At 30.9% G+C, this 6,000-nt stretch overlaps 1 protein-coding gene across 1 annotated transcript in view; it reads left to right on the forward strand.

The window, feature by feature from the left end:
• The window catches only part of LOC108910890 (fibrillin-1), a gene marked incomplete at its 3' end in the record, with an annotated part of 175,136 nt that overhangs the window by 17,669 nt on the left and 151,467 nt on the right, over positions 1-6,000 (forward strand). The gene's annotated exons all lie outside the window — the stretch shown is intronic.

Here is a 6,000-nt window from a genome sequence, read left to right on the forward strand (position 1 = left end):
AATTGTAGTACCACTGCTAAAACATTTATTCATACCGTTGTACAGTTATTATCTGAAATGCGGCGAAAGAACACAAAAGCTTACGATCGCGTTTATGTTTACTCTTCCTCAAAATCCACGACCTGTCTAAAATTGTAAATTCCCCGTGCGGAGATCGACTCGCAGATATCTTCATTATATATATAACTGTCGAGCACGTATGGTAGCTCCGCAGCATCAACTATTTATAACCCACATTGTTCGGAACATGGAACGGTACTTTATTTCCTATTTTACATAACCCGTTCAATTTTCGTACGTGGAAAGACGCCGGGCTATTCACTTATCAGTATCACGCTGATTTAGCGGATTTAGACGGAAACTGTTAGAACGCCAAAGAAAATAACCATATTTCGAGAAAATACTGTAGGGATCATTTTAAGAAGTCTGTTAGATTTCATTTTTTCATCATAAATTTTCCGTCTGAATTGGCAAGAAACAAGCACGCGAGGGTAGTTTCGGAAGTCAGCGGTGTTTTGAATGTATGTTATGGTGTTATGTTAGCTGTTTATTATGAGATATTACTTAGAATTTTGAGAATTTAGGACAGTCAAACAAAAAATAATCAAGTAGAAATAACAATTCAATACAATAGATTTAAAAAATGTATTTTTACTGAATATGAGTTTATAAAAAAGTTTAACCATTTTCTTATAATTTAGAATTGGAACAGGAATGTAGATTTAAATAAAAAGAAAAATTGTCTGTCGAGCGGGATTATCGCTCTTTTACCAACTTCATCGCATCTACAGGCTGTGTTTAAATAGAAGGATAAAAGTGTTTGTGGATAATTTAGAGGCCAAATATGATATCTGCGCCAAATATACCTTAATTCAAAGTTACAGGGTGTTTCAGCTTTTTGATATCTCGAAAAATATTTGATGTAGATTAATGACATTTGGACTAACTTTAACTAAATTACAGCAAAAATTAACTGAATTTTAATATAATAGTTTCAACCAATAACGAAAATATTGGAAGATGCCATTATTGAGAATCTATTGAGTATTCTGGAAATTATGTAAGTTCGTTTGCTTCACATTTACTACAAAAGAAAGATCTCTCCCATTTTTCCAATTTTTCTTCCATTTGTTAAACTAGTCATTTTTGAGTTATTCCTTTTTTAGTCCAAAATAACGAATCCCTGTAAAGTTGTGCCCTCAAAGCTTAGCTCCCCAAATACAGAGTGTTAAAGTTTTTCAAAAATATCTACGAAAAAATCTCGAGAGTTAGACGTAGATTTCTAAGTTTTGGACTAGAGCCATGTAAAGATAAACATTAATTAAAGTTGTATACAATTTTTCAGCAATGGGAGGTATACTAAAGCCCATTTTGTCCGCAACTGTATTTGAAATAATAAATATTTCTTATATTTAATTTGTTTTGTAAAATATAATTTCGTTGCAAATTCAATTTTAAATATAATGTGATCATTAAAAGCCTGAGTATTTCAGAGACGAGGAAATTTGTCCCTCAGAAAACTTTTGTACCAATAATTTGCCAATATCGAAATGAATTTTAAATGTATTCTTTACTGTATATACTAATCCAAAGATCAGCGTTGTAGAACAACAACCCAATCAGATACATAAGATTTGGTGGCTTTTCCAGTTATTGTACAAATTTTTGTTCAAAATTACATGCTTCAATTCTTGTTAAAGATATCACCTTCACTATATATGGTTAGCCCAAAAACCCTAAGGATGGAATGAATAAACATGAATAGAGATTGGTAAGAACCTCAGATTTCCAAAATGAATCTTCTACCATCAGAGATTTTAAATATGTCTTCAGCATTCTGTTTTTAAACATTTCATTTCAAGAACCTAATATTTTGTCAAAATGAATGCGTCGCCCATAAATCTCTTTTGTTCCCAGTAAATCTGGATCTAAATAAATATCGTACTGATTGTACCATCAAAGAGATGCCTAAAATATTTAACTATGCCATCAAACCTTTTCCGGTTCTCGACATTTCAAATATTTGCAGTCGCACCGAGATATTTGAACCAACTTTCGAACACCCATCGCGTTCTCATCAATCATGCACCACCATGGAATATCCGGAATGCCCTCGTGTGAGGTTAACGATCCGGTAACTCAATAGTTACATCTTTACCCACCCAGCGCCTAAATACACATTAGTGTGTACAAATCGACCTATGCCACCCGTTAAAAAAATACCGTTCCCGTGCCGGTGAATGACGTTATTAGCGGCATAAAATTACCGATGTTTACAGCGTGTCAGACACCGTGCCGAGAGGTTCTACACGGAAGATTAATTTACCTGCGCGGGCAGATAAGGGTTTTAGTACGTTAATTTCGTCGTCGTTTCCACTCCACGGGTTTCGGACAAAAGGGCCGCGCGCGACTCTTGTTTGTTTTATTAATGAACGCAAACATTACCAGGCCTTATCTGGAATTTGTTCCTGAACGGCGAGAGTGGATACCATCTTAAACTCAGATAAATAATTCAAATTTAAAAACTTGTGTAACAAATATTCAATATGGAAATGAATCCAAACAATTTGGAGGTGATTCTGGTCATAAAAACCGTCCCTTATCGAAGACATTATTTATTTATTTATTACTTCCAAACAGGCAACAATTCCTAATTGCAATTAAAACAAAGAAAAAAGATAGGCAAAAAATTGTTAAGATTTTATAAATCTGTAGAGAAAATTGTAAAAAAATTGAAATAAAAAAAATTACGGGCCGAAAACCCCCTTCACCAACCTAAATGGGACGCATATGATTTGCATGTCGAAAAACGGAGTAGCCCATATTATTTAACGTAAAAAGTTATGTAAGACCCATACATTTTTTTCCATTTATTTGCGACCCTTTTGTCAATAACAGAAAAAAAACAGTTTTGTTTGAGACCTTTTGAGGGCATATAACTTCCTAAGGGAAGACTTTTAGGGCACATGTTAATAGGAACTTTTTGGCTTATTTTAATGAGTTATAAACGCAGCAGAAGTTTGGAACCCTATTTTAGAAACACCCTGTATATTTCAAATGAAGCATATTCGAGTTTAGGCCTAACTAAACTTTTATATAATGAAATGATTTCCTCAACTCAAAACCTAGCGCTTTATAAGCTGACGCAGTTATATTTTCTATGTGCAATTTGAATGACAGTTTGGAATCAATAGTTACACATCAATTCAATGCCATTCATTAGATATCCACAAAATATTGTTTGTTTACTACGTGTAAAAGATATAGTAAGATATTTCTGGATCTTAAAGACAAGTTTATTGGTTCGACTCCATTCATACACCACGTCAATATCACCTTGAAGTGATATACAATCATTGGGGCATTCAATACGCTTATATAACTTCAAGTCATCTGCAGAGATCAAACAATTATGAATTACATTAACCAAGTCATTAATAAAAAATAAAATATAAAAGTGGCCCCAAGTTAGATCCTTGAAGAACACCAGAGTGTGCTCTATACTCGTTAGAAAATAAACCAAGTTGCGGTAAACAAAAAATGCCTTTTTAACTTTTAAACAAAAAAACTAAAAGTTTTGATTAAAAAATGAAAACATTTGGTAGCTTTGTGCTCAGGTGATCTGTCAAACGTCAACCAGAATTTCAGTAATTTTTCTTAGAGTTACCTCATGAAACTGGCATAGATCGGGAATAGTAATAATAGTTTAGCGTCAAATAATATTCTATAGATATATTTTTGTTTAGTAATAGATGTGACTGTACGTTTAGTTTTCATAATAATACATATACATGCGTTTTTTGGATAGGTATATTTGACGTGTGCAACATTGCAATTAAATAAATCACAACAAGAAGTATATCTATATTATTTAATTAAATTTAAAAAAGTCACCATATTTTATATTAAATACAATAAAAGATTTTACCACTTACTTAACAAATTTCATATTTCATAGTAACTTTCGTATATTTCCTGTCCTGAAAAATATATACAACGTCAGATACGCCGTTAAAAGGGATAGGGGATGAAATAATACAATTTTCTTATGGTATTCTTTCGAAAACTAAATATTCACGGGATTACATAACCTCAAAGTTATATTTTAATAATATTCACTTATTACTGGTAATAAACTGCATCGACAAAAAAAAATATTTTTCAAACGGTTATTTATTATTAGAGATATTCACTGCATTGCTTCAAGTCATAATTGGAATAATAAAATCCTTTCCTTTGCTTCTTCGCATTATTCTTTAAAATTAAATGACAGAGACTGGAGACAGTCCAAATACAATGTCACAAAAAAAGGGAAATGGTCTTGAGGCATTTTGAAATAAAGACAATGGCAACTGAAATAAAATTTATAAATTATAAATTAAAACTATTTTGCAACTAATATTATTACTAATCTGAAATTCAAATTACATTCTCTGATATTAGATTGACGCTGTGTGAAAAATAAACGGAAAATATGTGGGAGTTTTGTGTATATTTCCACTTTCAAGGGTATTTAAAAAAGGTGGTACAAGCGTTTTTAGTTCGCAAATTATATGAACTGTATGTTGTTATACCTAGTTGAGTTACTCAACCGTGTCGAATCTAAATATAAATGTGAGAGGTCAATCACAATCACGGTAAAGTAAAGGAAATAAGGTTAATACTTATACAATCGACGGCAATATATGATTTAATGTGATATACACAACAATTATAAAAATCTATTTTAAACAGTTTTTTGGAAAATGCTAGGTTAAATATAATTCTATGCATTTATTTAAATTAAGGAATATAAATATTACCAGATAATTTAACAAAAGGTAGATACTAGGTATATTATAATCATTTATTTATTATCACATACAATTTTGGGTCGATATGTAGGTAGCTCCAATGCCAATCATCACCAAATCTTTTTCAAAATACAAAATATAATGCTTCTAGCAAAAATTACATACATTGAAAATGTTTTATAATTTGTGTGTAACTGCTTCTTTTTTTTTCAGTTTTATGAAATTATTTTGTGGTTTTAACAAAACATAAAGGAACATTTGAATGTTGAATTTCTACATTGTAAGAAAAATTGAACTTATTTTCACTTAATTTCACTTAATAATGTACCTATCAATTTCTGTCCTCACCCGATTGAGTGAAATTTTGCTATATTAATATGAGTACAACTAAAATTTATGAGTGAAACTACCAGTTTTAGTTCAAATTTTATCAAAAATGTGTAAAATTATCAAAATGCTCAATATTGACTGAAAATGTACTCAATAATTTCACTCAGCAGATTCACTCAGGACCTCTTTGCTTTCACTCAGACCGATTTATTTACAGTGTAACATATAAACCAAATTTTATTTTTTTTTTAAGAAACAGCTTATATATTTGTTTCGATTTCCGATTACAACAATATATGCATGTCATATATTTATTTTATACTTTGCCCGATATTTATACAAATTACATATAGGAGTCAAATGGAGACGTTTCGCATACCATAAAAGTGTCTCTTTATAAGAGAAAGTTGGTTAAAATAACGTCTTATGTTTAGAGCAAGGTTATAGATTATTATAAAATACCTTTTATAGTATATTTTTACTTAAAAAATTAAAAATTTGGAGAAGAGCATGCACTGATTCCATGAAAATATTGATTTTATTAATTGCGAAAGGTTATTAAATAAACCAAAATATTGTACAACTTATCAAAGTAATTATGTGACATGTAGGTATACAGGGTGTATCTTAAGTGATGACTTTAATTTCAAGGGGTGATTCCTTGTCAAATTTTAAGCAAAAAAGTGCATATGAACATCGGTCCGCAAGTGCTTCGTTACCGAGATACAGGGTGTCAAAGTTGGGAAAATAAATCGCATTTTCTTAAATATCTTTCGACTGATTCGAAATAATTTAATGAAATTTCATACACGGGGGTTTTTTGGAATGACAAATTCAAAGCTGTGGTCAATTTAGGTGTATTTTTTTGAGGGCGCCA

This window comes from Anoplophora glabripennis, unplaced genomic scaffold (genome assembly GCF_000390285.2).
Source record: "Anoplophora glabripennis isolate ALB-LARVAE unplaced genomic scaffold, Agla_2.0 scaffold401, whole genome shotgun sequence".
NCBI lineage: Eukaryota > Metazoa > Arthropoda > Insecta > Coleoptera > Cerambycidae > Anoplophora > Anoplophora glabripennis.